Source organism: Tamandua tetradactyla, chromosome 2 (assembly GCF_023851605.1).
Source record: "Tamandua tetradactyla isolate mTamTet1 chromosome 2, mTamTet1.pri, whole genome shotgun sequence".
NCBI classification, from domain to species: Eukaryota; Metazoa; Chordata; class Mammalia; order Pilosa; family Myrmecophagidae; genus Tamandua; species Tamandua tetradactyla.
The window spans coordinates 145,403,023-145,430,870 of record NC_135328.1 but is presented as its reverse complement, the minus strand read 5'-3'; the positions used below and the strand labels follow the sequence as shown (position 1 = coordinate 145,430,870).

The 27,848-nt window shown below is 34.2% G+C and overlaps 1 long non-coding RNA gene across 1 annotated transcript; it reads right to left on the bottom strand.

Moving 5' to 3' along the window:
- Positions 1–12,133: 12,133 nt before the first annotated feature.
- LOC143662474 (uncharacterized) lies at positions 12,134–25,484 on the bottom strand. The gene is made up of 4 exons (XR_013165341.1): positions 25,037–25,484; positions 15,034–15,143; positions 13,769–13,902; positions 12,134–12,494 (listed from the first exon to the last, which is right to left on the bottom strand). It is a non-coding gene; the product is annotated as an uncharacterized LOC143662474 (long non-coding RNA).
- Between the last annotated feature and the right edge of the window lie 2,364 nt (positions 25,485–27,848).

The window sequence follows — 27,848 nt, the reverse complement described above, 5'->3', positions numbered from 1 at the left end:
CAAGATGACCTGGCAAGCTATCAGATACACTCATTTTCATGATCACTATTTTCCTTCTCCCAATTGCATTTCATTGTACTTTGACTTACTTAAAGTCTTCATTCTATTTTCTATCACTTCTTGATAAAAAGTATGCGATGTCATTTCCATATTCCCTCAGAATTAACTTATCATCTTTACTTGCACAGGCATGTAGACAATACACTTCCACCGGCTATAGTAAGGTCTGGTCTTTCATGTCTATTTGATTTAAGCCTATTTTATCATCATAACTGAATTTTTTTGGCATTAACTATGTGCTAAAAAAACCTATCTGGTGCATTCAGTACTAATTCATTTACCCTCATTATTGCTTTATGAGGTAAATGCACCTATCACACATTCGCAGAAGAGGAAATGAACGCCCTATTAATTTGTCCAGGATTGACCAACTCATAGTGGCAACCCAGTGGCCTGTCACCAGGACCCAGGTCTTTAGCCATCATTGGCACATTGTTCAGAGTGGTGTCAGGTCTGCTGCTGGCTGAGAACCAGAGGGTTTTTAATTGCTAGGTGAGGGTCCTAGCTCAGTATATTGATATCAAGTCACGTGCAAATTGTGGGCCAAGAGCATATTTTGGCCTCCCGCACTTGAAGGCAGTAGAGACCCTTTCCTTGTGATGGAAAGCATGATCCTTACATCTCTAATCTGAATGTTTAAGCTTAATGCTGTTTGTCTTTTCCTTATGGAAGTTTCCATGATATAATGAAGAAAGCTATAGGCAGTGGGCCTAGAACTCTAATATCAGATCCCCATTTCACAAAACAACATGAAAGCCTGAAGGGGACTTTAGATGATGCATGGGACATCTCTCTCATGCAGGAATCATAGATGGAACAAATCTCCAAGAACACCATTAGAAACTCCTTATATCTCACCACAATATTGAATGTCTTCACAAATATACAAGGGGAAAAGGAGTGTGTATATGTAAAACAAGCAACCTGAGTTTCCTACTTGACATTTTTAAGACAAAAGGAAGGGTCTATGGCAAAATACTATTTTTTTGTATGCTGTGTGGCACGGCTCACATTTCATTCTTTTTCCATGTGAGTATCCTGTTATTGCAGCAACATTTGTTGAATTTTTGTTTGTTTTTTCTTTCTTTTGTTCGCTTCTTTGTTTTTGGGGGGCTCCAGGGTAAGTGCATGGGCAGAGAATTGAACCCGGGTCTCCCACATGATAGGCTAAAATTCTACCACTGAACTATACTTGCACACCGACAAAGCATTATTTTAATGTGAGAATGATAGGAGAAAGCTCATCTAAGGAAGTCAACTCTAGATATCCTTAATGAAGGATTTTTAATTAGTACTTTAAGAACATTCCTGTGCAGATGGTCTGAGATCACACGTCTGAAAACACTGTTTAAGAATGTTTTCACCAATCATACTTCATTTGATTTTCTTAATAATTCTTGGGAAGGACAAAATAATTTTCTCTATTGTATATAAATAAACTGGCTTTCAGAAAATTTATAACAACCTTGCAACATAAGAACTGAGATAAGAGTGCTAATATGTTGCCCTACCAAGCCAAGTCCTTGAACAATTTCCTCACCAATCTCTGTTTTGTTTTTATTTAATTATTTATATTTTTGTGTTATGCAATATTTTATAAATGTCCAAATTTGTGCCCTAAAAATTTTAGGTAAGTCAAATATACACACACAAGATACGTACACACACACACACACACACATATATGCATGTATTTTCTCAAATTTATATTGTTTCAAATTTCTGATTCATCTTATTCTCATGTACTCACCCTCCTAGAACACAAATCAATAATAAGACTTCAATCATATTTACACAGTCCTTACGTACAAGCACATATATTTACAAATATGTAACATTTTTGTGATAGAAAAAGATTTAGAACAACTCATCAATGGACATGCAGATAAAACTTGGTGCATACTTTGAAGTGCATGAATATGTAAGAAAATGAACAGTCACTCTATGATCTGTACAGAGTGATCTTCAAGTTATTTTATTAAGTGAAAAAATCACACAGCAGAATACATAACTTGCTATCAAAAATAAATTCCATGTATCTCTAGAATGATCTACAAAAAAGTACAACAGTGGATGTCTCTGTGGAAGGGACCTGGAGGGCTGAGCATCATGAATAGGAGACTTATTCTTAAATTTCTTTCCTTCTTAATTTTTCTTTCTTTCTTTCCCTCCCTCCTTCCTTCCTTCCTTCCTTCCTTCCTTCCTTCTTTCTTTCTTTCAACTTTCTTTCTCTCTCTCCCCTTTCTCTCTCTCTCTTTCTTTCTCTTTCTCATTTTCTTTCTTTCTTTCTTTTTTATTTTCTTCTCTTTTTTGCTAGCAGTCACCAGTTCACTGCTGACATTAGGTTTCTATTTGTACATTGAATTTTGGGTAAAAATTTGGCATGTTGTTATTCAAATATTGTTTTCAATTAGTGAGAGTTTGGATAGTAATGGAGACTTGAAATTATGTTCTTCTAAAAATAAAATGAAATATAAAATTTTTATTGGGGACTTGAGTTTTTTTAATAAGCAAATATTGTTATTTCTAATATATAAAAAACTCTTTCCTGCTACTGTGTATTTTAAAAATATTGTTCTGTCTTTTTGTAGTTTGAAGTTATAAACACTGTAAAACCATAGCATGGATTTTACTGAAGTCAGACTGGGGTTTGAGCTCTGTTCTACACTTGTTAGCTCTGGCCCCTTGGACAAAATATTTTACTTATAAGGCTCTTCTACAAAAGGAGGACTCAGAGTCTGTTGTGAGAATTAAGTTAAATGATATAGAAATTGTGCTCCTTATGGTGTTTCCTATCTGATGAATATATAATGTCCTAGTCAAAAAAATGTATTATTTTCTCATATTTAAAATATAGTGAATGGGCAGTGCAATGGTGCCTCAGTGCCAGAATTCTTGCCTGCCATGCCAGAGATTCCTGGTGCCAGCCCATGTTAAAAAAATAATAATAATTAAATAAATAAATATATATGTATATATACATATAAAGTGTGAAGTTTCTATTTAGGATGATATCCTATTGATATGCATTTATTTAACATAATTGAGTCAAAATAATATAGTTACATTCTTTCAGTTTTTAATTTTTTCCCAAGTTCATTTAAGCCAATATCCATCTCTGCCCCAAATTATTTTGTCTTTATACTGGAACGAAATATTTACAAAAGGAACATGAGTACCATGATAAAATACTGATGATGACCTTTGAAGAACAACACTATTGAATTATTTCCTTGTATGCCTTTTTTCTTTAATCTGATGAAATAAAATATTATGAGTGCCTAGAAAAGAGTTAATAGAACTAATAAGTGCTTAGCAAGATCACACAGTACAAGAGCAATATACAAAAGTTGCATTTCTATAATCTAGTAATGAAAAGTTGAAAATTGAAATTAAAAAAAAAACATAATTTCAAGTTGCACTCCAAAATGTAAAATACTTAGCCATTAATTTATCAAAATGCAAACAAGACCAGAACACTAAAAAAAAAAAATTTCTAAATGGAATTTAAAAAGACTTTATTAAATGCTGTGGTATACTATATTCATGGATTATAAAATTCAGCATTATTAAGATGTCAGTTTTCCTCAAATTTATTTACAGGTTCAGCACAGTCCCAGTCAAAATCCTATTGTTGGATGCAAGGGTAGTTCAGTGGTAGAATTCTTGCCTGCCATGTGGGAGACCTAGGTTCAATTCGCAGCCCACATGCTTCCTAAAATAAACAAACAAGCAAAACAAACAGAGAAACAAACAAACAAACAAAATTCAGTAAATGGTGCTTCAATAACGGGATACTTATATGGAAAAAGAATGAAATGTAACCCGGGCATACAGCATACAAAAAAAAAACAACCTATTGTTAACTTTCTTCTCTTTAATAACACTTAAACTGGGTGATATGCATGTATTAGCCATTTAAAAATAAATTTAAAAGGAAAAAATTATAGATATTAAGTGCACAAAACTTCTAAGTAACTAAGATAGATATGTTTATAAATCAGTACTTCCAAACCTAGTGTCATTGGAATATTGCTCTTGAAAGATAATCTGATGGAAAAGGCCAGCAAAGCACATTGATAAAGTATGTTTGGAAATGCAAATGAACTATCCACCTTCTGAATATTGGGAATGAGCCCTGCATGCTACAAAACCTGATGAATCATTCTATAAAGGGACTTCTTTAACTCTTGTCATCCCTAATTTATAAAATACATTCGACCTTTAAATCATTTTTTACAGAATAGCTTTTAATATCCTATAGCACCAGTTTTAACAGAACCCTCGAGAAAATAATTCACTGTTTTATGCTAAATTCAATGAAATGAATGCATTGAAGAATCCAAATTATCGCTCAGGGCTATTTATTTTTATTTTATGCACAAACACTGCATTCTTGATACTCCAATTTCTCTATCAATGATAGGTTAACAGCAGTAAATAGAATGAGAGAAAAGGGCAGTTCCAGGCAGATCTACCTATACCTGTGGGAAGCCAAGGCCTAAGAAGAGACTGGTGGTGGTGGTGGGGGGGCACTATAAGGTACAAAAGGCAAATGTACAAATATTTGTGGTTATTTTGATTGGATTAACAATGAAGGGAACAATAGTGAATGCTGTGTACAGTAACTGATGCCATAAGTGAAGCCATATTGACAGATGTGAGTCACAAGCTCAACATCTAGCCTTAGGAAAGAAGAAATGTCAGGAGTGTTTCTCACACAAACAGGGAGACATTCTCAATTGAATTAGGACTTCGAGAGTGTATTGCCATAATCGAAGGGTTATAGTCGATGTGGAGTCCAGAAAAAGGAAAACCAAGTCAGAGTTTTCAGGTTTTACCCAACCAAATATTTGGAAGGAAAGCATATTCTGCTTCTGACCCTCCTGCAAAAAAAAAGTTTTTTCATACAGAAACATCTGTTAAATTGAGCAGGATTATCCTGATGGAAGAGCTCTTTAAGAACATCTGGTTGCCTTTGCTTTATTTCTTTGTTCACTAACAACCTTCTAATCTAACCCTTGCTTTCCTCAATGTGTTGAACCACCTAGATTTCAGCCCAGCACAACCCTGAGACCAAAGAGCATGCTATAGGCAGAAGATTACCCATGAGTTTAGTTAGGGACTTACTAACAGGTGGAAATGGAAAAGGGCTTGTCAGGAGGGTAGTTTATCAACTTTTACAGTCTCATGAGATTTGGTTACAAGGTTTCAGCAGACTCCCTGAGATTTAGTTACCAACAGTGATGGGGAGGGTGGAGTTTTGCATCCTTTGACCTTTAATATCCATCCCAGGTCCTGTAGGTGGTTATGTGACGTGGTCTCAAAATGGAGGATGAGGCAGGAACCAGACCCTGGGTTCTTAAAATCACAAGTCTTTTTCAGATGAAGGCAGCAAATTTTCTAGCAACTCCATGTCTCTCTTTGTTGATCAATCAGAGAAAGCAGAATTATGTTCATGCTTGTGATTTCTGTTGATAAAGAGAAAGCAATTCAGTTTGAAATAACTACAAAACTATATTGAACTAAAAAGTTACTCAACATCTATCTCATTGAGAAGTAAATTTTTATGGTCAAATGTAATTCATTATCACATTGTGGAAGCTTTTATAGATGAATATTGGAAGAAAAACTGTTTGAATATAAACAGAAAGGTCCAGAAGCAGCACATTTCCTGAGACAGATACAACTGGTACTTGACAAAGGTGGGGAATTCTCTGCCTGATAGCTCAAAGGGCCAATTCCTGAGACACTGCATCAAAGAGAAAAATAGCTCATTGCTAGGCACAAAGCAGAACAGATGGTCTAGCACCCCAATGAAACTGGGGCTGGAACCAGTTAATTGCTGACTCAAGTTCTTTCATTAGCATTAGGACATTTGCCCTTAAAAGTTACTTTGAGGAAAAGATCTAATAAAAGGAATAACAACTCTTACAATCACAAAGGCACAAGATAAGCTTACACAATCATTATCAGATATCAGGGCAGTGGAATTAGAGTTGAGAAATTTCAAATATTTTTCTCTCTAATGCACCAGAAAGAAAAAAAAAGGAATATGTATATAATTTATATAATGATTCAGTAGGCATAACCTTCCTTTAGATCCTAAATTCTCAGTTACATAATAGGAAAATTCATCTGAACTGAAACATTCCAAATATGCAGCAAACTGGAAATTTCTGAAATCCAATGATATAAATTTTTAAGTTTTATATTCAGTAATTAATTCAGTAAAGTAATTCTCAGCTTTATTTTTTTACTATATTATTTCAATATATAATTCTGTACTATGGATATATTTCCACAGAGAAGTTTATTTGCACCTAATGATAAATGCAGTGGTGTAAATGCATTGTTAGACTTGATATTGTTTAAATGCTAAACACCAATTCAGATCCAGGTAGGAAAACAGTCCCTTTTTGAAGCCTCTAAATTTTTTGATTAGCAAATTCTCAACTTGCCCTTTTTCTTTGTGATTGAAATGACTGTTTTGTTTTGCTTTGACTTGTTCATTGAGTTTAACCACAGCAAGAAGGAGAAGTAAACACATTTCCTTATCACAAAGGAAAAACAAAAAGAAAGAAAACTAAAGTTTCTGTGCCAAATGGATTTAACATTTAATGGGACATCATTAAGCTCTTCCTTATCAAGTGATGATTTTAAACCATGAAAATACCGTTTCTCCAAAAACAACCAAAGCCATCATGAAACTCACAGTGCTCTGCAGGAGGCAAGGCAACAGGAAAGCAGCAACAATATACTTCAGAAAAGAAAGTGGTAAATTAATCCAGATTTTGTAATATTCTAGTCAACAGGAGACCAAGAAATTTGAACTTTGAAGTAATGACAGCCCAGAATAGTAAGAAACAGGTAGGTCTGCGGTTTAGTTTGCAAGCTGCCAGAATGTAATATACAGAAATGAAACAGCTTTTAGAAAGGAGAATTTATTAAGCTGATGATTAATCAAAATTACCACCACAATTGGGTGGATCACATCCCCATGGAAACAATCAGAAAGGTCCCACCCAGCAATACCAAATGAGGAGAAAAGGACGTGGCTTTTCTGGGGTACACAACAGATTCAAGCCAGCACAGTATGTGAGTTATAGTCTCTGAAGAATTTTGAGGCATTATGTAGATTTTTAACTTTAATGAAGTCAAAAATAGCAAATTAGATAACAGTCCCCAATTTCCCATCACAGAACAGGATTTAATTGGGTGAGCAGACAGATGGAAGCATTTATAAATAGTGTATATGTGTGCATATATTCATGTAGCTGAAAAATTAGGATTTAAGGGATGATTTTGATTACTGAATCATTACATACATATTCTTTTTTGCTTTCCAGGACATTGATGTAGACAGAGGGGAATACCTGAAATCCCTAAACTATGGTTAAATTAATCCCTAAATGATAGCTGCCCTGACATCTAAAATGATTGTGAAAGCCCTTATCTTGTGACTATAAGAGCCATTGCTCCCTTTATCTGGTCATTTTCTTGTAAGGCAGATGCTAATGAAGAGTTTAAAGTCAGCCATTAACTAGTTTCAGCCCAGGACATTTGTAAATAGTATCAGCTGGACTCTGCTATTGAAAGATAACTTGTCTCCCTTCCTTTAGGCTTACACCTTTTGTATTGAAGTGATAGCTCTGCCTGTCCCCCTTTCAGTTTATGTTCTCCTAATGATAATGATAAGACAGTCTCCTTTTCTCTTAGAACTTGCTATTCAAAATGACCTCATCTCCCTTTGCTAAAATCCTTAAAAACTTTGAACTCCCTAAACTCAGGGAGATAGATTTTGGGTCGCTAGGTCATGTGTTCTCCTACTAAGTGCCTAGTAAAAACTCTTTCTCTCTATGAAACCCCAGTGTCTCAGGACTTGGTTATTGAGCATGTCAAGCAAAAGAATCCAGGGCCTCTGTCCAGTAGCATTCACAAGGCATTAACATCCATTCTGAATACTGGGCCAGAGACCCATCTTCTGGCTGGACTTTAGGGTCAAAAACAAGAAAGGATGGGTGGCTGTAGTTTGATAGAAGGAAGTGTAAATAAGTCACCATTTGGCACAGGAAGGCAATATATGCCCTCTACAATAAGATTGGCAGATGTTAGGAGATAACAAAATCAAATCCAGTGTTTGCCTCTAGGTGACTGAGTTGAGTCTCTCCGGACCTCAGCTTTTCCACAGAATGAACTGAATATCTATCACGTGAGATTTTTGTGAGAATTATAAAATGCTTAACAGAGCACTTTACATTTTTAGAAAGTAATATTACTCATCTCTTCTAAGTTTTTTTTGCTCACTTGTTATTATATATGATGCTTTGATGCTTTCATATATTTCAGCTCTAAATATTATGTAATTATACCCATAATTTCTTAATTTTTTTATTTAAAATATGGTTTCTAGTTTCTACATATATGGGAAACTTGAACCTATATTTGATGAATTTTTTTTTCCAATTTTACTGGTTAGTAATCAGAGCATATGGCTTATATAAAATGAATTTGAATTTGTTGAGATTTCTTTTGGGACCAGGAATTTGATCAGATTTTCAAATGCATGTATGTATATGTGTATGTTAATGAACAGTCAGTCTTTTTGTTCTAGAATTCTGCATCTGTCAAGTTTGATCAAGCTTGCAAATTTATTTTTCAAATATTTTATATTCTAGTTAATAAGACAGTTAATTGTCATATGTTCTGTAGCTGGCATAATGTGTTCAAATTACCCATTATTATTGCATATTTTAACATTTATCATGATAATTCTGTCTGTATGTTTAAGTAACATAATTTAGGAATATACTATTGTGTATACATGTTCAACATTGCCAAATATTATTGGGGATTTGTCCTTGATTAAATCATGTTCCACTTGGTCTCTAGTGAGAAGCTTTTACCTTAAATTATATTTTTAAAATTAATATTGTGTACTAGTTTACATTTGTTTTTTTTCCCCAAAGGTTTCTGTAATCTTAAGTGCATGTGTCTCATAAAAACTGCTTATCCTTATATCTTTATAATTTTTTAACACATTTGCTTATCAATTTCTAAAATTAATCATAGCTGTATTCACTTACCAAATGTTGCAAAGAACTGTAATACTGTAAATCAGATCTTCTTCCTCCATATTTTGTATGGATCCCATGCCTGGAAGTAATCTGAAGGGGAAGTTGCTGTTCTCTTTGTTCCTCCTTGCCGTTTACGGTCCATTCTTCCTTTTGCTTCCGTAATAACACTCATCTTTATATCTCAAATTATTACACAGAACCATTTACCACCTTTCCTTATTACATGTTTTTAATATTTCTGGGTCACCCTACCAGACTTTTTGAAAATTTTTAACTCCAGAATCACTATTAACACTTTCCGACACAATTATTGTCATAGTTCTTAAAATAATTTCCACATCTTTTTTGCTGGATCCTCAGGCCACGTCTCATTCAAAGATCATGTCCTCCATCCTACATTAGTCATTCATTCCTATTGTAATACCCTTGACTTTCTCATTACAGATATTTGCAGCCCCGTCACAGTGCTCAGCTCATCCATAGCGCTATGATAACCTCACAGTTATCTTCATTCCATTGATTCTGCAGTTTCACTGCCTCCCCACCTCTGGTGCATGCTTTTGTCTTCTTCCTGAGCTTTGACTCCATAGTCTGTCATTATAGTCACTCAGTTTCATGAATCCTTGACCTGTTTTCCCTGTTTTTACATTTAATTAGGAAACATGCACGTCTCAATAATGCTTATTTGGATATACTCCACACAGCATAATATCTGTGGTCCAATACAGTGGAGTATAGCACTCAATCATGCTGTCTATTCTCATTTCCTATTCATGATTGCTTCCCTCAAGTGAGCCTTCAAGGCTGCCCAATGAACCCACTATGTTTTCCTGGGTCATTCATTTTTCTTCTCCTAATTGATCACTTTTTCTTGCTTTCTTTTCTCTCATCAACCCCCAACAAGCTTTCCCCATCCTCATTCACAGCCAGTGACCTTTCTTCATATTTCCTGAGAACTATGAAACAATTAGCAGAGCATCTCCCCAAGCTAATAACAACAGCTTTACACAAAACAACATCAGGGCTATTTCTCCAGGATGTTTTTCCTGACTATCCTGCAACATCAGTTTTACTAGAATAATACTATTAGCACAAGCACATGATGTTATAACTCCCACCAGGAAAACACACACACATGCACACACACACACACACACACACACAGGCAAATAAATCCTCTCTTGACCCCACTTTCTACTCCAGCTAAAAAAAAGTACATTTCCTCCTCCCTTAGACCAAAATATTATGAAAAAAGTTTCCTAAATTTATTTTAAATTTCCCCTTCTAATTCTTTTTTTTTAACATTCTTTATTGTGAAATGTAACATAAATTTAAAAAAAGCAATAAATTTTAAAGTAGTCATAAACAGACTTCAAAATTTGGTATGGGTTACATTTCCACAATTTCAGGTTCTTCCTTCTAGCTGCTCCAAGACACTGGAGACTAGAAAGAAATATAACAATTCAGCAGTCATACTCTTTTGTTGAATCCTATCTTCTCTGTTATAACACCTCCTTCTCCTCCTTCTCTTTTTAACTTTTTTATTGTATAGTGTAACATATATATAAAGCAAAGAAATAAAAAAGCAATAGTTTTCAAAGCACTCTCCAACAAATAGTTACAGGACAGATCCCAGAGTTTGTCATGGGTTTTTTCCTTCTAGCTGCTCCTGAATATAGGAGGCTAGAAGGCTTAAATATATATTTTTTAATCACCACAATTTACTTTTTTTGTGTGTGTGAAAAATTACATATATACAAAAAAGCAATAAATTTCAAAGCATGGCACCACAATTAGTCGTAGAACAGATTTCAGAGTTTGACATGGGTTACAATTCCTCAATTTTAGGTCTGTACTTCTAGCTGCTTTAAGATACTGGAGATTAAAAGGATATCAATTTAATGATTAAGCAATCATATTCATTTGTTAAATCCTATCTTCTCTTCTACCATCACCTATGATTTTCTATCCCTTTCTTTAGGGGTGTTTGGGCTATGGCCATTCTAAGTTTCCATGTTGGAAGGGGCTGTCACTAATGTGGGGTAGAGAGATGGAACTATTTGATGTTCTGGAGAGACTGGTAGGCCCTCCAGGTTTCAAGTCTTATCTGGTCCAGGGAACCATCTGGAAGTTGTAGGTTTCAGGAAAGTTACACTCTAATTCTTTTTTAAAAGGAGCAAGTAATATTTTTTCCAAATACTCTATCAAATTTGTTCTTCTCAAGATTACCCATTGCCATGGGATGAATTATGTCCCTGAAAATGATATGTTGAAGCCATAACTCCCAGTATCTCTGAATGTTACCTAATTTGAAAATACAGTCTTTGCAGATGTTATTAAATGAAGATTAAATCATAGTGGATGAAGATGGGTCCTAAATCCAGTATGACTGGAGCCTTTTTAAGAAGAACCATGGACATACAGATACACAGAGTGATAGGAAGAAGATGGGCACATGATAAATAGAAGTAGAGACTGAGGTGATACTGCCACAAGTCAAGGAATACCTGCATCTACCGGAAGCTGCAAGAGACAAGGACGGATTCTCCTCTACAGCCTTCAGAGGAAGCTTATTCCTGTCTGTACCTTGACTTTGAACTTCTGGCCTTCTGAACCATGAATTTCTGTTGTTTCATGCTACCCAATTTGTGATACATTGTTACAGAAACCCTAGGAAACGAAACACCTGTGATCTCTACATTATTAAATGCAAAGATCTATTTTAACTTAAAACCAGTGTTTGGCACAAGTGGTGGCTCTCTTCTTGATACATTCCTTTTTTTGACATCTAGCTTTTGCCAATTTTCCTTCTCACCTTCTGAACATTCACTCTCAGTCTAATTTTCTACCTCCATCTCATCTCCCTGGCTTAGAAAACATGAGACCCCAAGGCCAGGACCATGTAATAGTTTTCTATGCTGCATACAAGGATACCACAAACTTGGTTGGTTAAAATAACATCCATTTATTATCTCATGGTTTCTATGGGTCATGAGTCAGGACATACTTAAATTGGGTTATCTGCTCTACATCTCATAAATGTGCTTAAAAGGTGACAGTCAGACTCTATCTTCATCTGGAAGTTAAATTGGGGGAATCTGCTACCAAGATCACTCAAGTTGACATAATTCATTTTCTTGCAGCTGGAGAACAGAGGGAGTCCTTTTCTTGCTGTCTATTGGCAGCCACCTTCAGTTCCTAGAAGCTTCCTGCAATTTCTTGCCATGTGGCCATCTCCAAAAGCAGTTCACAGCATGGCTGCTTGCGTCTTTAAGGCCAGGAGAGTGAGAGCAAGAGTGGAGTCTTGTATATCATAATGCAATCATGGGAGTGATAGTCCATCACCTTTGCCATATTCTGTTGGTTAGAAGCAAGTTGTAGATTCCATCAGCATTCAAGGGCATGAACAAAAAAACAGAAAAAGGATATTTGGTGAGGAGTATTTATTTATTTTTTTTACATGGGCAGGCACTGGGAGTCAAACCCAGGTCCTCTGGCATGGCAGGCGAGCATTCTTGCCTGCTGAGCCACCGTGGCCCACCTTGGTGAGGAGTATTTTATGATCTGCCTGACAGTCTGCTCTCTGGCCTCCAGTGGTTCATTTCATTCCCACAATGCAAAATACCCTCACCTACCTTCCAAGGTTACCAGGAATCTCATCCATTAGAGCATCAGCTCAAATCCTAAACTCAACTTTCTAAATCAGGCCCAGGTGTGAATGCGGATCCTGGACATAATCCATTAAGTACAGCTTCTGAGATAAAATTCTTGATCTGACCCAACTCACCCAACATACACTGGTGGCACAGGCATAAGATAACAGCTACAGGTATTCCAGTTCAAAAAAGAGTCTCTGGTTCATTAACATTCTGAGATCCAGCTAGGAAAATGTTGGAAATCACTTGATTAGATTTCTAGGCCTGGAAATAATCCCTCATGGCTCTATGCTCCATCTCCTGGGTTCCTGGTTCTGCCTTCTTACTCATCCTTCCTTTTTCATGATAGGTAGCACTTGCTTATAGTTGTATCAGCCTGTTCCTGCCAGTAAAATTTTGGTACTTTGGGCCTCCTTTCATTTCTCATTTTCTCTTTCCATTTTAGTCCAACTTGGCAAGGTGTTTGCTGAGGGTTTTCTGAAGATATCAATGGACTTAACACCATCGGAAAAAGACCAAAATCCACAATTGTTTTCCAAATAAACCCTTTTTTACCTAGGGTTCTTGCTGAGATTGTTGAGGGGCAACGTCCTTAAGCTTCCTAGAGATCCACAGGTTTGACTGAGAGCATATGTGATACCCACACCCATTTCTTGAATAGGTCCTTCGTGTGACCTTTTGATATTTCTGAGATTTTAGCCAAATCTTATATAATCACATTCTTGGCCTTTTTCCAGAACACACTTTCCTAACAGTGATTCTATTTTAGTGTCATCTGGCATCTGGAGAGACTGAGAATTTTCAAAATCATCTATTTATCATTCCTCTTTGTTTAATAGTTCTTCCCACATCCTATCTTTCTCCTCTTGCATATTGCTATAAGTAGCAAGAAGAAACCAGGTGGAACGTTCAACACTTTGCATGAAAATTTTCTTAGTTATATAATCAGATTCATCTGTTATCAGTTTTGCTTACCACATAACTGCCGAGACAATTTTTCTAGGCCTTCTGTCTCTACATGACAAGAGTCCCTCTTTCTTCAGTTTCCAATATTATGTTCCTCACCTTCTCTTGAGCACCTACTGGCAGCATCACCCAAATCCAAGTTTCTATGAAAAGCATTTTTAAGGTAATTTAAAATTCTTTATTCTCCATTCATTACCCCATTACAAAGCCATTCCTACATTTTACATATTTGTTACAAAAGCAAACCACTTCCAGTTACCAAAATTTGTATTGTTTTTCTATGCTGTGTAGCAAATAACCATGAATGTAGTTGCTTAAAACGATACATGTCTCATCTAATGGTTTCTGTAGAACAGGAGTCTGGGTTTTCTGAACTGGGTCTGACAGTGCTGCAGTGTAATGCTGTGTTCTCATGTGAGGTTCAACTGGGAGAGAATTTGCTCCTAATTTCACTCAGGATTTGGCAGAATTCATTTCCTTGTGATTTGGAACTATAGTCTCCATATTCTAACCCTCTGTTGACTGGAAACTGCTCTCAGTTTCTAGAGGACACCCAAAGTTCCTTGTCACGTGGCTCTCGCTGAAGCAAGTTCTCAACATGTCCACTTTTTTTTCAAGACCAGTAGGACAAGAAAAGTAAGAAAGGCAAGAAAGAGTCTTTCATAATGAAATGTAATCATGACAGTGATATTTTTCTGCCACATTCTATTTGTTGGAAGCAAGTCTCAGGTCCTGCCCTCAATCAGAGGAGGGGATTATGTAATTTCACATGAATTTCAAAAGGCAGGGTCATTGGGGACCACCTTAATGTCTGTCCACCATAAACTTCTTCTCTTTTATACCTAGAATCTCTCCTTAGATGCTCTTGTGTCATTTCATGGCTTAAAATACATTTTATATGCTGATGGCTTCCAAATTTGCATCTTATCGTGGATGCTTGCTATCTCACATCCAAGTGTTTATTCTATATATCTGCTTGAATACCTAATAGGTTCTTTATATATAAGGTCTAAACTGAGTTTCTGAGTTTTCCCTGAACATGTTTGTCTTAACTTCCCAAGTCTGCTATGAAAAATACCACCCACTGGTTGGCTTATCAACAGAAATGTATTATCCCATAGTTTCAGAAGCTAGAAGTCCAAAATCAAAGCATCTGCATGGCCCTCTTTTTTTCCTCAAATTGGTAACATTTCCCAAATCTGGCTTGCCACATCCTTGGGATTCCTTAGCTTGTAACTTTATTTCCTGTCTCATGGCAATGTCTTTCCTTTTACCTGCTCTTCCAATTTCCAATGACTGGCTTCTTCCTGAGGCTTTCTCTCTGACTGACTGCATCCAACTTTGCTCTTTATAAGGACTCCGAGAACGCAAATTAAGATTTACCCTGATTCAAAGGAAAGATAGACAATAAAGACTGATATGGTATAATCTAGGAATGCCTAGAGTGTATAATGATAGTGACTAAATATACAAATTTTAAAATGTTTTTGCATGGAGAAGAATAAAGGAATGTCGATACTGCAGGGTGCTGAAAATAGATGGTAATTAATATTTTAAAACTTTAACTTATGTGTGAGTCTAAAGCAAAAATATACTTATTTGGTACAAAATTTATATTTTGACTAGTGCATTTCCTAATATAACTTATGTGGACAGCCTAACTGAACACCATAGTACATGGAACCTTGAGTAGGGCATGAAATTTTGTAGGTTTGTCCAGAGTGATGCCCCGTAAATCTCAGAGTTATTTGAACAGTGAATAAAAAAATATTTGCAAATTCCCCTTGGGGGAATGGTGAGAAAGGGGGAAAATTCAACTTCCCCAATTGGAGAATTCTTGATTTTCTCAAGAGCAGTGGGGACAACCAAAGCAATAGGCTGAGCCCCCAGTCTTGGGGTTTGTTCATATGAAACTTAGCCCCACAAAGAATAGGCTAAGCCTACTTAAAATTAGGCCGAAGAGTCACCCCCAAAAGAATCTCTTTTGTTGCTCAGATGTGGCCTCTCTCTCTCTCAGCCAACGTGACCAGCAAACTCACTGCCCTCCCCTCTCTACGTGGGACATGACTCTCAGGGGTGTGGACCTTCCTGGCAACATGGGACAGAAATCCTAGAATGAGCCTGGACTCAGTATCAAGGGATTGAGAATACCTTCTCAACCAAAAGGGGGAAGAGCGAAATGAGACAAAATGAAGTGTCAATGGCTGAGAGATTCCAAACAGAGTTGAGAGGCTATCTGGAGGTTATTCTTATGCATTAAATAGATATCACCTTTTTAGTTAAGATGTAATGGAGAAGCTGGAGGGAACTGCCTGAAAATGTAGTGCTGTGTTGCAGTAGCCATGTTGCTTGAAGATGATTGTATAATGATATAGCTTTCGTAATGTGACTATATGATTGTGAAAACCTTGTGTCTGATGCTCCTTTTGTCTACCTTATTGACAGTCAAGTAAAATATATGGATTAAGAATAAATAAATAATGGGGGAATAAATATTAAAATAAATTTAGTAGATTGAAATGCTATAGTGATCAATAAATAGGAGGGGTAAGGGGTATGGTATGTATAAATTTTTTCTATTTTCTTTTTATTTCTTTTTTTGAATGGATGAAAGTATCCTAAGAAGTGATTATAATGATGAATATACAACTATGTGATGATATTGTGAGCTATTGATTATATATCAAGAATGGAATGATCATACGGTAAGAATGTTTGTGTTTGTATGTGGCTATGTTTATTAAATAAATATAAAGATTTACCCTGATTCAATTTGGCTTCACTTTAACTAATAAAAAGCATCTTCAAAAGCCCTCTTTACAAAGAGGTTTACACCCACAGGAACACAGATTTACATTAAAAACATGTCTTCTGTGGGATACATGATTCAATCCTCAACCCTGCTCCACAATAATGCTTTGCATTTTAGTTAACTGCTAATCTATGCATCTAGTTGTTCAGACCCAGACCTCATTGTCCAATTTACTTCTTTTTCATGTTGTCTCCTATCCCATGTTGAGTCTGCAGCAAATTCTTTCCACTCTATCTTCACGATTTATCAGTCAGTTGATAATCCTTACCAGGCCCATTACCACCACTCTGGCTTAAGACACTGCCTCCTCTCACTCTCATGATTGCAATAGCTTCTAAAAGGTCTCCCTGCTTCTCCCCTTGTTGTCCATTTTATAACTGCAGGGCCAACAGCATGATGCTGTTTAATGTCAGTGGTTGGGCAAAGAAGGTGTCAAGAAGACTTTTGAATCAGGACCTGGGCATACATAGATTTGATTTCTGAATTCACACTCAGTGCATGGTGCAGGAATCATAAGGCAAGAAATTCACATTTAATCTGACCAGGGTTGATTCATGGCCCTTGAAGTATATTGACAAACTCTCCAATGGTTCCCTATAATGATATAGCTTTCGTAATGTGACTATATGATTGTGAAAACCTTGTGTCTGATGCTTCTTTTATCTACCTTATTGACAGTCAAGTAAAATATATGGATTAAGAATAAATAAATAATGGGGGAATAAATATTGAAATAAATTCAAACCCTGCTATGCAGTTTAAAATAAAACACATCATATTTTGATAGCATTTATATCTTTGAAATGCAGCAAATTATATTACTAAGAAATCTTTTAGTTTGATTTTTTAATCTTTAATTCACTTTCTTAGAAAACATTCTCATTGCCTTTACAGTTTTAATGTGAAATTTATTCTTTTTTCCTCTCAGCACTTTGAACTTGTATTATACTGTGCTATTGCTGATAAATTTATCTATCTAATCACCTTTCCCTTCTAAGTAATCAGTCTTTTTCTCTGTGTCTGCTGTTGGTATTGTGGAAAAATACAGAAAAATTATAATTTAGCATCAATATAAATGATGGAAAATCTTGCTTTTATTGAAATTATTCACTTTATGATTATTTTAACCAGTAATTATTCCAAGGTTCAGATGAAAACATTTGATTTCCATATAACTTTATAAGAACATATTTATAATGTATAAAATAAGGTAGAATTACATGCTAATATTGCCATTTTTTAAAATAAAACTTAGATGGTTATAAAGAGAAAGTTTTAAAATAGAAAGTATCTTAAATCTTTTAAAAAAAGAAAATTGAAAGAATGAATACACAAGTAATTAGCAGAAGTAAAGAAAATATTCTGTTGGGTCTAAAGTAAAACTTAAATGTAAGTTTTAAAATTTTCATATAGAAGTGTATCCCAAAAAAATTTAATAAGGAAAACAATAAAATAATGAATATTGATAATCAAGTTTTAAAAAATAGAGTACAATGTGAGATTTTGCAGTGGAGCATCCCTGCTATTTTTAAAGCACTATTCTAAGTGCCATAATATATTATTTCATTGAATAATTAAAATGCCTTGAAGTATGTACTTTTATTATCTTCATTTTAGAGATAAATAAAGAGTTTTAGCAATTTGTATAATTTTCTGCAATTTGTAAGTGAAATAATCAGGTTCCAGTCACAGTAATAATGATTCAAGTTCACATAATTGCTATATTATACAACTTTCATGAGCCCAAGGCATTGAATTTCCTTATCAAGCCATTAATTCTGTATACAAAAGACATAGAAACTGGACCAAACCCTAAGATCTAATTGTATATCTAAGAAATTAGAGATCTAAAATCTAAATACTTTAAAACCTTATGTTTTAGACATTGTTATTGAAGTATTTCTAAATAGTAGAAATGAATAAATTGTTATTATTCTTGGGTATAAATGTATTTATACTTGGGTATAAATTAACCCATTTGTAAAATTAACATAAAATAAACCCCATAACATATAATATTTTTGGACTAGGAACAAAATTCCAAATAATGGCAAAATACATTGTCAGATACCAAATAAGTTTGGAATCTATCACTAATAAACATCTACATCAAGAAATATTAGGGTAAGTTTTTCAAACGGAGAAAAATAGTGTCTTATGGAAACATGAATCTATCTGTGGGTAAGTATAAAATACATTTCTTATTTTTCAATTTCTTTTGGAATAATTGCATAAAACAAATTTAATTATAATATATTGTACAGTTCTGACATACATAGAATATTGTACAGTTCTAACATATATAGAAGAGGAATCTACAACACAATTAGCAAAAAGGATTAAAGGTGGAAGTGTAAGTATATTGTATGAAAGTAGTTAAAATATATGCCAAGTTATATAAAATTATTTGAAGTAGACTCTAATAATTTAAAGCTGCTTACTGTGAAACTTTGAACAATGACATAGAAAAAGATTAATGGATAACTAATAAGCCACTATAGTGGCAAATGTGGAATCATGAGAAGTTCAGTTAATCTAAAAGAAAGTAAGAGAATCAGGAAATTGAAGACAAAGACTCATGAGAAAAATAAAAAAACAAATAACCAAGTGGTAGATTTAAACACAAATGTATCAATAGTTTTATATGAAAAGGCAAAGAAAATAAAATTTCTTTAAAAAATTGTGAAAAGAAGAAAATCGGAGGAATCACACAACCCAATTTTAAAACTTACTATATTATGTATAGTTATACTATGATACTATAGTAATCAAGACAGTGTGGTATTAGCAAAGGAATAGCAGACACATAGATCTATGAAACAGAATAGGTGGTTCAGAAATAGGCCCATACAATTATTATTAACTGATATTTAACAAAGTTATGAAGACAATTCATGGAGACAGTACAGTCATTTCAACAAGTAGAGCTGGAACAAGTGAATATCCATATCCAAAAAAATAAAATAAGGCATTATCAATAGAATAAAAATATAATAAATTGAAGTTTATCAGAATTAAAACTTTTGCTCTTTGAAAGCCACTAGTAAGAGATTAAAAGATAAGCCTCAGACTGGGAGCAAATATCTGCAAATTATATATCCAAAAATAAAAGATTTATACCCAAATAACATGAAGAACTGTGAAAGCCGAACTAAAAGAAAACAAACTAATTTTTAAAAAGGTAAATTATTTGAATAGATATTACAAAAAAGATACATGGATGACAAATAAGTACAGGAAAAGATGCTCAACATCATTAGTCATTAAATTAAATGTAAATTAAAACCACAATGTTATGCAGTCACACACCTGTTAGAATAGCTACAAGAAAAAAGTCAGACAGATGAGAGAGATGTAAAGCAACTGGAACTTTCATGCATTGCTGATGTGAATACAATATGTTACAGCCACCTGGAACATAGTTTGCCAGCTTGTATAAAGCTAAACATGCACTTCTCATATAACTCAGTAGTTGTACTCCTAGTTATTTACCTTAGGGAAATGAAAACTTAAGTTCACAGAGATACCTGTACACAAATGTTTATATTAGTTTTATTCATAATCACTCAAAATTGGAAGCAAATGTCTTTTAACTAATGAATGGCTACACAACCTGTAAGCGCATCCATGCAATGAACTACTATTCTTTAATTTAAAAACTTAAATTGAAGTTGATGAACTATTGAATCATGCAAAAACATGAATATATCTCAAAAGCGTTTTGCTAAGTCAAAGAAATTAGACCAAAAGCCTACACACTGAATGATTTTATTTATGGAAAAAAGTTCTATAGAAAAAGCATAACTATGGGGTGAAGAACAGATCAGTGGTTTCCAGGTGTTGGAGACGGGGCAGAGATTTAACTACAAATGAGCAGCACAAAAAAATTGTTTTGAATTTACAACTGTTATGTATCACAATTGTGGTTCTGGATACACAACTCTATGCATTGTCAAACCTATGCAACTCTGCACCAGAAAAAGCTGTTAGTATATGTAAATTAAACTAACTAAATAAATACATATGTACAAAATTCTATACTAAATTATAGAAAACTGAAGTGAAAGAGAAAAACTTAAAAGCTTTGTTTTTACCTATTGAGGCTTTATGATTGCACTGTCAGTAATCTTTGTAATAGCAACAATGGATGACAGTGGCATAAAATATCTTCAAAGTACTGAGTGACCATAATTTTCATTTAATTTCTGTATCCATTTAAACCATCCTTCAATAGTGTAAGGTTAAGCAATATCAGTAAAGTCCTTCATTCTCCCCGTGAGTAAAACTCTTAAATTAGTACATGAAGATATAAAAATATCTTCCAAAAACTTACAGCAAACACCATTCTTAATGTGGAAATTCAGGAACAGAGGGAAAAAAACACCCCAAAGTCTCTTGTTTAGTTCTATTCGACATTTTGTTGGAATTCCTTACAACACACCAAGAAAAGAAAAAGAGTACGATCTATGTGTAAGTAATAAAAAAAATCGCCTTTACCATTGGAAATATTATAGACATAGCAAACAATGCTTATGGGCAGATACTATTTTGAAAAAGTTTACCAACACTACTGGATTCAAGATCAACATACATAGTCAATGATATTCCTATAAATCAATATTAACCAAGTAATATATGTAGCAATAATTTCCTAATCACATTAAAAATACTTAGCTTACCAAGAATATTTTAAACCAAAGATGAGTAAGCCATTTATGGGAAAAAGCCAAACTGCTTAAAATTGGAACTTAATAAATGGAGTTATATTCCATGTACATGGAAGCAAATGTGTACTATCATACAGATGTTAAATATTTTCCAAATTAATCCATAAATTCAATGCAATTCTTACATTGTTAGATTTTTTGTGAAACTTGAAAAGTTGATCTTAAATTAATATGAAACAATAAAGGGACAAGAACAGGGATAAGAACAATAAAAGGATAAGAAAAAATATTAAAATATTTTTCACTAATATTTTTTTCTATTTTTCACTAACAGGTTTCAAATATTTTAAGCTATTGTAATGAATCAATATTAATATTGTAGCAAATATATGTATAAGTGAGAGTCCCAAAAAGAACCATAACTAAGGGCATCATAAACAAAGTTAAGCATGTAGAATAACCGAACAACCCAGCTATCCCATTTCTAGACATATACCCAAAATAATTGAAAGCAGGGATAGGAAGAGATATTTGCACACCAATGTTCACAGTGACATTATTCACAATTGCCAAAAAATGGAAGCATTCCAAGTGTCCATCAAATGATGAATAGATAAATAAAATGAGGTATATACACATGAAGAACTACTATTCAGCCATAAAAGGAATGAAGTTCTGACACATGCAACAACATGGATGAATCTTGAAGACATGATGTTGAGTGAAATAAGTCAGACACAAGAGTATGAATATTATATGATTGCACTGGTATGAAATAATCAGAATAAGAAAATTCATAGAGTCAGAATCTAGACTGTAGGTTACTGGAGGATGGGGAGCTAAAGTTTAAATGGTAGAGTTTCTACTCTGGATAATGGAAAACTTTGTATTGGAAGGTGGTGATAGTAACGCAACATGGTGATTGTAATTAATAACACAATTATATATTTGAATATGGCGCTAAGGAAAAATTTTAGGTTGCATGTATGTTACTAGATAATTTTTCAAAAATCCATGGGACTGTATAACAACAAATGAGCCCTAATGTAAACCACGGATAATAGTTAGTAGTACAATTTTAAAAACATTTCGTCAGTTGTAACTGATGTACCACACTAATGCATGGTATTAAGAATAGAATGGTATATCAAAACAACTTTTCTAATAAAGAAAAGAATTATTGAGTTATCACTTGGGTCAATAATCTGGTATCCCTTCAAAAAAAAAAGAAAAGAAATATAGCTACCTTATTACAATAGGTAAATCTTCAAATTTAGGTTCTGCAGGCTATGAAAAAAAGGATATAAGAAAAAGAAAAGAATAAAAAAAACAATATGACAACAAAATAAATATATTCATCATTAATGAAACTAACAGTTATTTCTTCTTTTAATGCTTAGCCCCCATCTTTCATTCACATAAGATAGTGGAAAAGAAATACATCCACATCAAAACCTACATATAACCCACTTCTTTTTCCCTGTGAAAAATGGTAGCTTTTGCTAAATACATTTTGAAAAGCCTTGTTTCTCTTGGGGTCCTTTTAAAGCTATTCTGTTGCTTCCTGATTTTAGAGTTATAAGTATGGACTATTCAATCACTATTATATAACTACCTTTGTTGAGACAGTGCACAGACAAAACAGTGAATTTTGTCCAAAGTGCATAGAATAAAAAAGAAATCTCTGTTCCTGGCCTGGTAATATGGAAGCAGTTATAGTGCATTTAAAAGAATCTTTAGGTTTAGACATGATTCAAATATTTCTCATTTTATTATATAGCTTCAAGGTAGCAAAGGAATATGAGAGATGAAATTGCAATAACTCAGCTGAGAAACACAAAAGCAAATATTAGAGGAACTTTGCAAAGATTGCATAAGAAAGTACAATTCCCAAAACTAAATCTATTTAGGGCCATTTTTGAAAGATTATAAACATTTGTGTTTATCGGTAATATAAAATATATGCGGAATAAAATATGGTAACCTTTCCAACAAATAGTAGGTAATATATTCTAAAAAGTCTAATAAATGGATATAATGAAGAGTATGCATTCACTAACTTTCAAGTTTTTATAATGGACTTATTACTTTGAATGTAGTGGGTGACAATTGAATAAGATAAGATAAAATCTTCATAGGAATACATACCAGGGAAAAAGATAAGCAATCACTTTCAATTTAATATATCAGTGACTTTGAATGCTAGCTATCACCCAGTATCTTTTCTATCATTGTTCCAAATTTTAAGTTGGCATATGTTTGGTTGCCTAGAATGAAAACTCCACCTCCCAATCTCCTTTGCAGCTAGGTAGAATGAGGATACTTTGTATCGCATGCAAAAGCCCCCCCCACCCATTTTACAGAACACGAAATTAATGTTTTGATTTCCTGCTACAGTTTATAATTCATGATTCCTGGCTTGATATCATTGCTTTTGATTTTTCTCTTAGTCTGCTTGGTCCTTGAATGGATTTGGGAGTTATGGAAGGGGCACAAGGATGGAAAAAAAGTTTCAAGACCCTAAAACAGGGAAATTCCTGAACTGTTTTAAAAAGAAATGCATAGAGGCTAGCGTGAATGTAGCAGAAATTGCTGGGGAGTGGGAGACTAAAATAAAATGAAAGTAGGAAGGGTATCAGCCTTTCAGACCTTTCAGAAATATTCACTGTAAGGAATCTTTCAGGCCTCCTGAGATGGAAAGGCATTGGAGAGTCTGAGCAGAGGAGTTAATTCTTCTGGATTATTATTATTTTTGTATGCTGTATGGCAGGGTCACATTTCATTCTTTTTCCATGTAAGTACCCCATTATTGTAGCACAATTTGTTGAATTTTTGTTGTTCGTTTGTTTGCTTTTTCCTTTGTTTATTTTGCTTGTTGGTTTGTTTTTGGGAAGTGCATGGGCCGAGAGTCAAACCTGGGACTCCTGCATGGCAGGCGAGAATTCTACCACCGAACTACCCTTGTACCCCTTGGATTACTTTTTAACAAGATTATTTAGGCTGCTCTGGGGGAAAAGGGTGGAAGGGTGGAAGCATGGAAAGCATGGATGATGCTGCAAAATGTCCTTTTGAAGCACAATGGTAATTTGGACTGAGAGCATACAAGGGACTGTTCAGTGTCATCAGACTCCAAGGCTGAGCAATACCAGCTTACTAGGCAGATGATTTCCATATGTATTTTGCAGTTTATAGAGATAAAGGTAGTGTAAGTACTTTTAATGCAATTAGGGTCTCAGAGCAGGGAATTAAGCAATCCCGAAATAAATGCATGATAAACTTTAAAATGGAACATATTTTCACTACAAGTCTGACACTGAAAGAAATATTTTGATGGCAAGGAGATTTCTGATAGCTCATGATTTGATTTAGGCTATCATTTAAATTTCCTAGAAAGACATCAAATGAATCTATGTTCAAAGGGTCTTTAAAATCCAGGATCAGAAAAGCGTAAGAAAAACTTCACATAATTTTATCATTAACAGAACTATAAATAATTTTCCTTCTAATATAATTTTCCTAGCCAGCAATAGATATTAGAATAGAGCATTATATATGCATAAGAACTACAAATTATATATAGTAAATACATTTTGTTTAGTTAGATTCATTTTTTAATTAAAAAGTAGTAAAAATTGATGCCTATTAAAAATTTATTTAGTTTATAATTAAGCATTAGACCTACAAAGATAATAGATTTTTTCCATTGAGGTTTGTTTTTATTTTCACGCAGAGCACAATACCATCTCTATTCACTGATGGTAAGTCTGTGATATCCTTCCCACAATTTCTCCTTCACACCTTCTATATATCCTTTGTTGTCACCAGACAGTAGCAGAAATGAAGTTGCTCAAGGCTCAGAAAATTCCCATTTGAATGTTGTAGTTCTACTGATTTCCATATAACAAAACGACATACACTGGAAATATGTCCTAATCTATTTAATTGGGATCAACACTCTTACAATTCTTGTGTTCAAACTGTAAGTGCCAACATAACATGCTTCACAATGAAGGACAGAAAGGGTGAGTGGGGGTGAGGTCAGGAGCTCCTTTTCAGACTAAGTTTAGGTGCCTAATAGAAATCCATGTGAAGCTGTTGGATAAAGCACTAATATGTACAAATCAAGAGATCTAAACTAGGGAGTCCTCAGCTAAGAAATGACATTTAAGCAGTGAGACTAGATACAATTACTGACATATGTAAAATCCAAGGATTGAGCTATTATCACTATGTTCAGATAACCAGAGTGAGGAAGCAAACAGCAGCATCCAAAGATTTGTTGCTTTCATAATGGTTTCTATGGAAACATTCTAGTCCAGTGGCTTTCAGATATTTTAAACAGGCAGCCTACATTTACATTGGAATCTATCTACTCACAACACACACATACACACACACCTGAAAGAAAATAACACATACCCTTTCTACATGAAATTTTCTCTGATTTATTTCATTCTGTTCTAATTCAATTTATTTTATTTTAAAACCATTAGAAATTATTTGTTGGCCCACTCATGGATCTCTACCTGCTATGGAAACATACTATTCAGGCTTTCAGAGAATTTCAGCATGCGTTTAAGAGCATAAACTATGGACACAGACCGCCAATATCTGAATGTAGTCTTCTTCATTTAGAAGCTGTGCATCCTCCAGTCAGTTATCTAAACTCACTGTGCCTTAGTTTCCTTAGCCATAAACTAGGGATGATAATAGTACTTGCTTCAAAGATAATTTATGAGGATTAAGCTAAAAAAAATCACTTGGAACAAGTTTGACACATAGTAAGTCGATGGTGCTTATGATTAGAGTCATTTTTTTTTTTAACATGGGCAGGCACCGGGAATCGAACCTGGGTCCTCTGGTATGACAGGCGAGCATTCTTGCCTGCTGAGCCACCGTGGCCTGCCCTGATTACAGTCATTTTTATTAATAAATATTTTCTTTTGCCTTTGGAGAAGTATTCAGAAGCTACAGATAGGAGCAATAAAATTATCATATATGAGCAGTGTGTAGTGAGTATATGGCAATACAAATTAAGTGCTGATATTTTATCCTTCTTACTTAAAATCTTTCTAAAACATTGGGCTGAGCCTAACAACATAGCCAAACAAATTCTGTCTAAGAACACTTTGGTCAGTAGACAACAGTGATTCACTCTTGATGTAGACCATAATCATTAATATAATACAGGAAACACTTCAACCTAACAAATGTAGCTTTGACATTTAGATTTTGGTTTTAATTTCATTAAACACTTATGGAACATCCACATTAAAATTAATTTTATAATTTGTGATCTCTTTACTAAAACAAGATAAATCAGCAAATACACCATATATATCAGGATATATATATATATATGTCAGTGTATATATATATATATATATCAGCAATCTTTGTGAATGCAGCAATGCACAGTAGATACACAACAGCGTTTCTTTGAAATATTGATGAGAATTGAGTATTTTTCCCTAATTAAAAAAAAATCAGGGTGCACAGGTAGTTCAGTGGTAGACTGCTCACTTTCCATGTAGGAGACTCAGATTAGATTCCCAGACCATGAACCAAAAAAAATCAGCATTCAATAGAAATTCCTTGTGTCTAATTAACTGGTACCCTTTTGTTACAAAAGATTTTATTGTGCTACACTGTTTTGTACTTAAGAGATAGTTTGTACATTAGAAGCTTCCCAGAAAAGTGTCAATAGGTATCATTCTATTGAAATTCTCTGTCCTACAATTGACACGTACTTTCTCCATTAGCAAAATAATTACATTTATTTATATATAATTATATGTTCATTATAATAATTGTCATCTGATGTCTATTTGCTGAAGGTATCATGTAATCACTATTTACGATGATTATAAAAACTATAAAATCTTTAACAATAATAAGCACTATATAGAGTTCTCTAAAGAAACAGAACCAACAGGAGATATCAGTAAATATGAGATTTATAAAAGTGTTTCATGCAACCGTGGGGCCGAACAAGTCCAAAATCGGTAGGACAAGGAGCTGGCAACTTGAATGGAGGGTCATCTGTATTTGCTCTTCAGAAAAATGCCTATTCATATCTTTAGCCCATTTTATAATTGGATTGTTTGTTCTTTTGTTGTTGAGTTGTATGATTTCTTTGTATATACAGGAAATCAAACCTTTGATTGATATATGATTTCCAAATATTTTCTCCCATTGAATTGGCTCCCTCTTCACCTTTTTGATGAAGTCTTTTGAGGTGCAGAGCATTTGATTTTGAGGAGTTCCCACTTATCTGTTTTCTTTTGTTGCTTGTGCTTTGGGTGTAAAGTTATGGAATCTACCTCCTATTACTAAGTCTTGAAGATGTCTCCCTACATTTTCTTCTAGAATATTTACGGTGCTATTTCTTATATTTAGGTGTTTGATTCTCTTTGAGTTAACTTTTGTGTAGGGTAAAAGATAGGGGTCCTCTTTCATTCTCTTGGCTATTGATATCCAGTTCTTCCATGCCCAATTATTGAAAAAATGATTTTGTCCCAGTTCAGAGGATTTGGGGGTCTTGTCAAAAATCAGTTGACCATAGATTTGGTGGTCTATTTCTGCACTCTCAATTCAATTCCATTGGTCA